Genomic DNA, 8699 nt, shown 5'->3' with positions numbered 1-8699 from the left:
AGCCTGCAACATACTGCAGCCATCTCGGGGAACCCATCTGTGGGGGAAGGCGGGGCAGGTGAAGAGCGTGGGGAAGTTACCTCAAGATGTCATCCAAGAAATTACTTGTGAATGATAACATTATGTCTCAACTATTACTGAGAAATTATTTTGAGATCAGGTTATTAGAGATTCTCTGGAATTTTATTTTTGAGGAAAACACTGTTCTAGTTTGAGGTAAATTTTTGCCTACATTAATAACCGCCACATTTTGCTCTACATTTTTCTCCTCTTCCTCAACTCATTATCACCACTCTTGTATTTACTATGAAATAAGATCTTTTACCCATATTGTGACATCCATTTTGCAATTTTGTAGAGGATGCTTCTTTCCAGAGGGAAATCAACTCTACTGAACAGCTGGATATTTTACTTCTCACATCTCTTATGTAGTCTCCTCAGTTAAACCCTCTTTTTTTTTTTTTTTAAATTCCTAAAGCACTCCTGGTCATTCTCACATTGTCATTTTAAAGTAATGTGTCCTAGTAAGTACTTTGGATTTTCAAAAGAGTAAATGACAATCTTGAAAAACTTTCTTGCGGTCAGGAATTATGTTACATGTTTTCAAACTTCTGCCATTATTGGCATAGAACTAGGTGTATTAGAGGTGAACAGATTTTATTTGATATTTGACTGATGGATTTATTGAATGGCTGAATCTTTATGGTAGAGACTATAGCAAAGACAATTCTTCTTTCAATTTGTTGTTGTTCTGTGCTTGGTAGATAGGTAGTCTAAGCATAGTTACAATAGAATCCTGAATAGAGAGAAAGACTTCTAAGGAATAATATTGGATGCTATATGATAGAATGTATGATGAAAACAGTTTCTACCAAATTTTACAACTTCATATAGCTTAATAAAAATTTGCTTTTCTCTTACTTTTACAAAAGAAAACAATAAAACAACTTTCATTGCAAAGATACAGGAAGCTTGTACGGTCTCTCTCCTATACATACACATTTGGACACACACACACACACACACACACACACACACACACACCCCTCTATATATCAAACAGATACCACATGAAACACTAAGCATCTTTGTTGGGTCTTTGACAGCTAAATTAGATTAATTTAAGTTAAGTTAAATCAAATAACTTGCTTTGTATATTTAAGTTGCCATTCAAATAGTACAGATTTTTCTGCCTGTCATTTAGAATGAATTCAGTACCACAAGTTTTCCATTGAGTGAACAGAGCTAACTGAGGGCATCCAAGAAGAAACCTTCATAGATAATTGGCTAGCTCGGGGAGCTAGTGTAGCGGAACATGATTCCAGATTGAATCAAATTCTGGAGCTCTGTTGAAGAGAGGACTAAAGAATGGGGGGAAAACAAGGTTATGTGTCAATTAAAGAATGATTTGTACTTTTATTTTTATCAATATTTACTTCTTTGCCTGTAACACAAATGTCTTTATGAACATATTTAAGAAAACTTGGCTTCAGTTTTTTACATATTATGAAGTACAATAAGAGCAAATTTCTGTTCACTGGAAGAATAATGAATGCATAAATTAATCACGATTCTATTTTCCTATTTAAAAAAAAATGGAAAAAAAGTTAGCTTAATGGAGACTTTGGGAGAATTGTCACCATATCATTCATCAGGCACATAGCACTTCTACAAGGAAATTTACCTCTTATGAAATTTAACACATCACTGACAACATCAGAGATTAAAATGAGTTTTGGCGGAGGCGGGGGGTGCCTGGATGGCTCAGTCAGTTAAGTGTCTTGCTCTTGATTTTGGCTCAGGTCATGATCTCACTGTATGAGTTCAAGCCCCGCATTGGGCTCTGCACTGACAGTGTGGAGCATGCTTGGGATTCTCTCTCTCCCCCCTTCCTCTCTGCCTCTGCCCTGCTTGCGCTCTCTCTCAAAAATAAATAAATAAACTTTTAAAAAATGAGTTTTTGGTCCAAACAACTATAACTATCCTGGATGCTAAAAGTTGAAATAAAATTACATTTAGTCAATCAATCAATTCTGTCTCATAACTGTGGATTTAACACTAAGATTAAAATTGTCCCTTTATCGTTTACCCCTCCTAACTTTCTGTCTCTCTCTTTCTCTCTACATACCTACCTATCCATCCATCCATCCTTTATTTTTCATCATAATTTATTCACATTTCTAAAAACACACTGCATTACTATCCATATTTATATATTTAAAAAATATTTGGGGGCTTCTGGGTAGCTCAGTCAGTTGAACTTCTGACTTCAGCTCAGGTCACAATCTAACAGGTTCGTGAGTTTGAGCTCCACGTCGGGCTTTGTGCTAATAGTGCAGAGCTTGCTTCGGACTCTGTCTTCCTCTCTCTCTGCTCCTCCCCTGCTCATGCTCTCTCGTGTGTGTGCTCTCTTTCTCTCTCTCTCAAAAACAAATATTTTAAAAATTACATATGTCTGTGTGTGTGTGTGTGTGTGTGTGTGTGTGTGTGTGTGTGTTTTGGTGTCTGTTATTTGTCTAAAGCCACACAGTATCATCTCTGAAGACACAAAGACTTACCTATGAAAAGATATCTGAATGCTCCGTGAATGCAAGGATGTCTGTCATCACTTATGTTGCTGGTCTGTATTATATGTGGTCTACATCACAATCATAAAACCTGCATTTCTGTTTTATAATCCTGAGGCTAGAAACATCTGCGATCAACTCACACTACCCCTCTTCTTTTTCACCACTCTGTCAAATGTGTACTTATCTTACTCTTCTGCCAGATCCGCTGAGGCCACTGCTTTATTAACCATTGAATTTTCTATAACATCTGCAGAATGAATTGTATATAACATGTGCCCATTGTATCTCTGATAAATTAATGAATCATTCATGTTTGATTTCAATGGATGGGAAGAGACTGAAATTTCAATTTGAAACATTCTATTTTTCCTATAGGTAAATGCTAATATCATAAATATGGAATAGCTTGAATATCTGATGCTACTCTCTGTACTATGTAGCAATGGGATGCTACCTTTCTCTAAACAAACTGAGGATTTACTTTTCGTGTATCTGGACCAAAGAATCTATGGTGGAAGACCTCCACCAGATTGCAGAGCCCTATTTACTGCCATCTTTGCAAGTGCTGCCCCTAAATTTAAGTTGTGCTATGCTCAGGCTGGTAGCCCTACTGCAGAGTCTCTCCCTTCCTCATAATTCATCCAACCTCACAATTCAAAGTAGGTTCCAATCAACCTAATCTGGGTTACTGGCACTGCAACCTATGTTGCATGCTATTGTTACAGGAAGACATTTCTTTCTGTTACTCTGTGCACCTAGAAGCTAGAAATGCAGGCATTTAACAGATTCTTAGAACACTGAAGGTGATGACACTGGGAAAACACACACACGCACGCACACACACACACACACACACACGCACGCACCAGCTCTTCTCAGTAGAAGAACTAAGCCATATATAACAATGGTTTGGAGATTCTCTCTAATGAGTGACATTAACCACAGAATGACCTTTCCTTTGGCAAAATGGCTAAATGGGAGACTTTATTGTAAATGAAATATAGTGTAGGTGTCTAAACAAACACATTAGTGAACAAAATGCTTTAAAAGGTATAGTTATCTAAAAAAAAAAAATCCAGCACTGAACTGAAAGATCAGTGGTGATTCATGGTTTTTGAGACTTTTCAAAGAGGACTGGAGGAGTGAAAAAATATCTTCAAGTTCTACCGTGAGAAATCAATGGAAAGATTGTAGTTAGGCGAGATGATCTGCCAGCTGGCATAATTTGAAATATTTGTATTAAGGAAGTATTCTCATTTTATAGGCAAAGAGGAGTGATTAACAGGAACTTCTGTTCTGGCCACCTTCAGCACACTTTCAATAAATCGAAACTATGTCCTGCCATGAACCATGATAGAACTAGTTGGCAAGCTATCATTATTTCTCATCTTAACATGTGCTCCCCAGTGAGAGTAAGCATTGCCTTGATTTTGTGGGTCCAAGGGCTAGGATGGAAAAAAAATAAACCACCATCATAAATATATTGTATACTTTCAGTTCCAAACAATTATAATGCCACTTACAAAATATCGTCATTTATTTTTTCTGTACCACCACTCCGTTGTTAAATATACATATCTCTCTCCTGCCATATAACAGGTTTCTTTGAGGGTAATGCCTTAGTCAGTATCAAATTTTCCATAATTTTTACTATAATGCATTGCATAGCTTATGTCTATTAGATCTTTGAAAGCACATAAATCATATTTGATTTTCAATGGATAATATATAGGGTGAGACTCAGATTTTAATTTCATATATTCTATTTTACAAAGTATCACTGTGTAAAAAAGCACAGCTGAGAACTCTAGCCCTTAACTCTGATAATCATGTAGGCCACTTTCAGTTGACTTTTTCCGATCTATTTCTCCCTGCTCCAGTATTCTCCAGCCCTTCACATACCTCGTATTGCAAGTATTTGGCTTTGACCAACAGTTTTTCTCCTTAGATGCTATCCAGTATTTGATTCTGGCTTGATGCCCAAAGCTCAAATTAAAGAAACCTCTTTTGCTCCTTCTCCCCATCTACGTTGGATTGTACCCATCGGTATAATCTTAAAAAAAAAAAAAAGTTAAGAAATATGGACTCAAAAGAGTTTTGGACATGTGATTGTGTACAGGACAAACAAGGTTGATATAAATGAGAAGACAATTCAAATGAGGTATCAAAGGGAGAGGAATGCTGAGGTGTATAACAGGAACCAGACTGCATCATGAATACCCTGAGAGTTTAGGGAGGGCAAAAGCAGTATGAGTTAATGAAAGCAGGTGGACAGAAGGGAGGTTTGGATGGATTATAAAAACCGTGCTGCTGTCGACACCGGACATTTGGAGTAGGCACGATTTTACACACCCAACATAGGATGGATGTAAGCACCAATAAATCACCCAAGAGCACTTGTGAAAATATTTTTCAGAAGCACCAGATGTATTCTTACAAGAACTGAGGAAAACGACTCGAGGGATAATTATAGATGCAGGAAACTACAAGAATAAAACTTGAATTCAAGATTCTTTGAGATACAACATCTTCTAAAATGCAAACAGAAAACCTACTAAAATTCTTTAGCTTTTCTGATAATTACTACTTTTATTATATTTTTTAGTTTCCTTTTAATTAAGTCATTGCAATTAGATACACTCAAAAACAGAATTCTTAGTTTAATAATGGAATTGTGTTTTGGTTATTATATCCAACTTTTCCCAAGACCCAGTTATATATATGTTATACATATAAATATCAACAGAATATATATTTATCAAGAGAAAGTTCTATTGATTCAAATCCTGACTTACATCCACCTTCTATTTTCCTATAATGTTCTTTTCAAATAGCTTAAAAACCACGAAAAGATGTCAATGTGCCTTGTTTCCAGGAAGAAATAAAAATATCCACCTGTGTTCTAGCTATCCCAGCTCATTACATGTGGCCCTCAATGAAAACATACTGGATGGCACTGCAGATGCGCAAAGTGCAACGCAGTCCTTGGTGTTCTGCAAGTGCACAGGGTGAACTCTGCTTTAACATGGTGATCAAGTTCTGCATTTGCCTCTACTCCTCATTAAAATTAAAGAGAATACAAACAGAATTAAACCCATAAACCCTAACAGGAAAGAGAATGGGAGAAGGACCACAATTCAACATTAGATTTCAAAGCATTCTGGAGATGAAAAATGGATGAGAACCATCCAGTTACACAAAGAAACCTGAGGAATCTGCAGCCCAAAGTTAACACAGTAAAGGATGGCAGGGAAAGAGGGAGCTAATCTTCTAGGCAGAACTCCCAAAATGTCTGGAATAAAATCAATGAGAATGGAAGGTAGAATTATGAACGTGAGCCAAAATTGGTAGAGAGAAATAGAAAGTCTAACTGAAATTCTGTGTCTAGATTGAGAAGCCAATCACCTCCCTCCTCTTCTCCTCACTTTCCTATATTTCTATATGGATATAACAAGAGTACAAGAAACCTCACAATGAGTCAAGGCAAAAGAAAATAAAGCAAAATAATGATCACCCTAACAAAAATAATGACCCCAACATTAAGAAATATAATGGATTGAGTGGCTAGAATTAGGACTACTAGCTGGGTGCTGGCACCAGAGAATAAATTCCTTCCCATTTTAGTAATCTCTTATCAAAAGCCTGGATCCTCAGTGATTCAAGTGCAGACCTGGCCAGGTTAGCCTCCTGACTCAAGGGAAATTTTTGTAAGGAAAACAAGCATGCAAATACAGCAGAAAAAATCCAATCCGCTCCCTGGAAAAGTCAACTCAGTACTTCCTGTTTTAAAAATGTGCAAATAACTTATAATCAGTCGGGCATATAAAGAAAAATAACAGCATTAAAATGGCAAAATAAACAAAATATTCCCCGTGGAAACAGAAGCAACTCGTTGAAGAGAAGAAACTTGAAAAAAAATCTAATCAGTATTCTCAGAGAGATTGAAAAATGATACCAAAACCAAAACCAAACACAATAAGATAAAAATCAAAGAACTCTGCATAGGTACACAGCAAAAGGGATGAAGAAACAGAAAATATGTGGTAAAATATAAAAGGAATAAGAGGACAATCACATATCCCAGACATCCAACAAATATGAGATCTGGAAGGAGAAAACAGAAAAAAGAAGGGAAGGAATAAGCAAAATAAAACACAGGAAAATTTTGCACATGAATCTATTTAAAGAGTACCCTGCTTATACACAAGAATGGGTGAAACAAATACCTACTCTAAACATAACATCAGGAAATCTCAGAACGTATAGAGAAAACAAGCAAACACAGAAAACAGCCAACTCAAATTTTGAGTTGCTGTGGCAGAGGATTGAGAGTTGAACAGTTCGATGCCCAGATCTGACAATGACTTGCTTCCCTGCTGCTCAGTTCATTGGCCAAAGCTAGCCTCTTGGCTTCCCCAGCCACAAGGGGTACAAAGTTCAATAATTCCATGTGCAAGCAATGAAGAGGGAGGAAAAATCATTTGTGAACAGCACCAATGTATGCAACAATTGCTTCTACATACTTTAAAAAAATTTTTTTTTTAAATTTTATTCATTTTTGAGAGAGACAGAGAAAGACAGAGCATGGGTAGGGGAGGGTCAGAGACAGAGACACACACACAGAAATCTGAAGCAGGCTCTGGGTTCTGGGTTGTCAGCACAGAGCCTGACGCAGGGCTCAAACTCACGGACCACAAGATCATGACCTGAGCCGAAGTCGGATGCTTAATCGACTGAGCCACTGAAGCACCCCTGCTTCTACATACTTTTATGAATAGTTTGTATATGAAGTTATTCTAGTACAATGAGGGTGAAGGCTGAGATGTGGAGAAACATAATAATTTTATACGAAAGTCAAAAGATAAGAAAAGTTGGGTGCCTAGGTGGCTCAGTCTGTTGAATGTCTGACTTGATTTCAGCTCAGGTCATGATCCCAGGGTCACAGGATTGAGCACTATGTTGAACACAGAGCCTGCTTAAGATTCTCTCTCTTTCTCCCTCTCTCTCCCACACTTTATGCTCCCTCTCTCTCAAATAAAATAACATAAAATAACATAAAATAAAAAAATTTTTAAAAGAAAAGTTAAATATGAGATATATTTATACATTTTACTGTGCTAAAACATACATAACAAAATTTACCATTTTAAGAATTTTTAAGTGTATACAGTCCAGTGGTATTAAGTACATTCACATTGTTGCGTAACCATCACCACTATTCATCTCCAGAATTTTTTCATCTTCCCCAACTAAAATTCTATACCCATTAAACTAGAACTCCTATTGCCCCCTCTCCCCAGCCCCTGATATTAATGCCTAAACATTCTACTTTCTGTCTCTATGATATGATTACTTTAGGTATCTCAAGTAAGTAGAATCATATAATATTTGTCCTTTTATCTCTGGCGTATTTCACTTGGCATATGTCTTCAAGGGTATTTCATGTTATAGCATGTGTTAGAAGTGCAATCTTTTTTAAGGGTGAACAATATTCCATAAAAATATACAATGCTTCATTAATTTGCATGTCGTCCCTGAGCAGGAGCCGTGCTAATCTCTGTATCATTCCAATTTTAGCATATATGCTGTTGAAACAAGTACTAAAGATTTAACCAACTGGAAAACTAAAATATTAACTAAGGGTTGAGTAGAGGAGGGGATGTTGGGGTTATATAAGTGAGCTAAATGTTCATCTTCGATAGACAGGAAATGATAATGCCTATGTTTCATAAATCAAGAAAAAGTCATACCAGCACGTTGCTTACAGCTAGGATGTAACCTCCATAAGAAGCAGCATTTTAAAAAATAACAAGAACAAGGACTAGGTAATTGGAGAGGTAGAGCAAGGGAGAGATATGGTTTTACAGCATTCTGCATTGCTGTTGTTGGTTTTTAATCTTTACGTATAATAATCTAATAATAAAAAGTACCTCAAACAACAGTACTACTTACTGACCAGAACTGTAACCCAGAAATCCTGACATTTTAATAATGTCTACTTTTCATTGGAATAGGTTATCTCTCCAAAGACACTTTGTTGAAGACCCTTTTGCCAAGAACATCATTAGGTCACATAGAAAAGGATGTGGAAAGGCATAGCAATGGCCTAACTACAAAAGCCTTCTCTCT

General features: G+C 36.6%; 1 non-coding gene across 1 annotated transcript; it reads right to left on the bottom strand.

The window, feature by feature from the left end:
- Nucleotides 1-8067: 8067 nt before the first annotated feature.
- Nucleotides 8068-8171, bottom strand: LOC128777188 (U6 spliceosomal RNA). Its single transcript, XR_008422374.1, has one exon. It is a non-coding gene; the product is annotated as a U6 spliceosomal RNA (small nuclear RNA).
- Between the last annotated feature and the right edge of the window lie 528 nt (nucleotides 8172-8699).

This window comes from Panthera pardus, unplaced genomic scaffold, assembly GCF_024362965.1.
Source record: "Panthera pardus isolate Hobbes unplaced genomic scaffold, ASM2436296v1 HiC_scaffold_15, whole genome shotgun sequence".
Lineage (NCBI taxonomy): Eukaryota > Metazoa > Chordata > Mammalia > Carnivora > Felidae > Panthera > Panthera pardus.
This window is presented reverse-complemented; position numbering and strand designations above follow the sequence as displayed.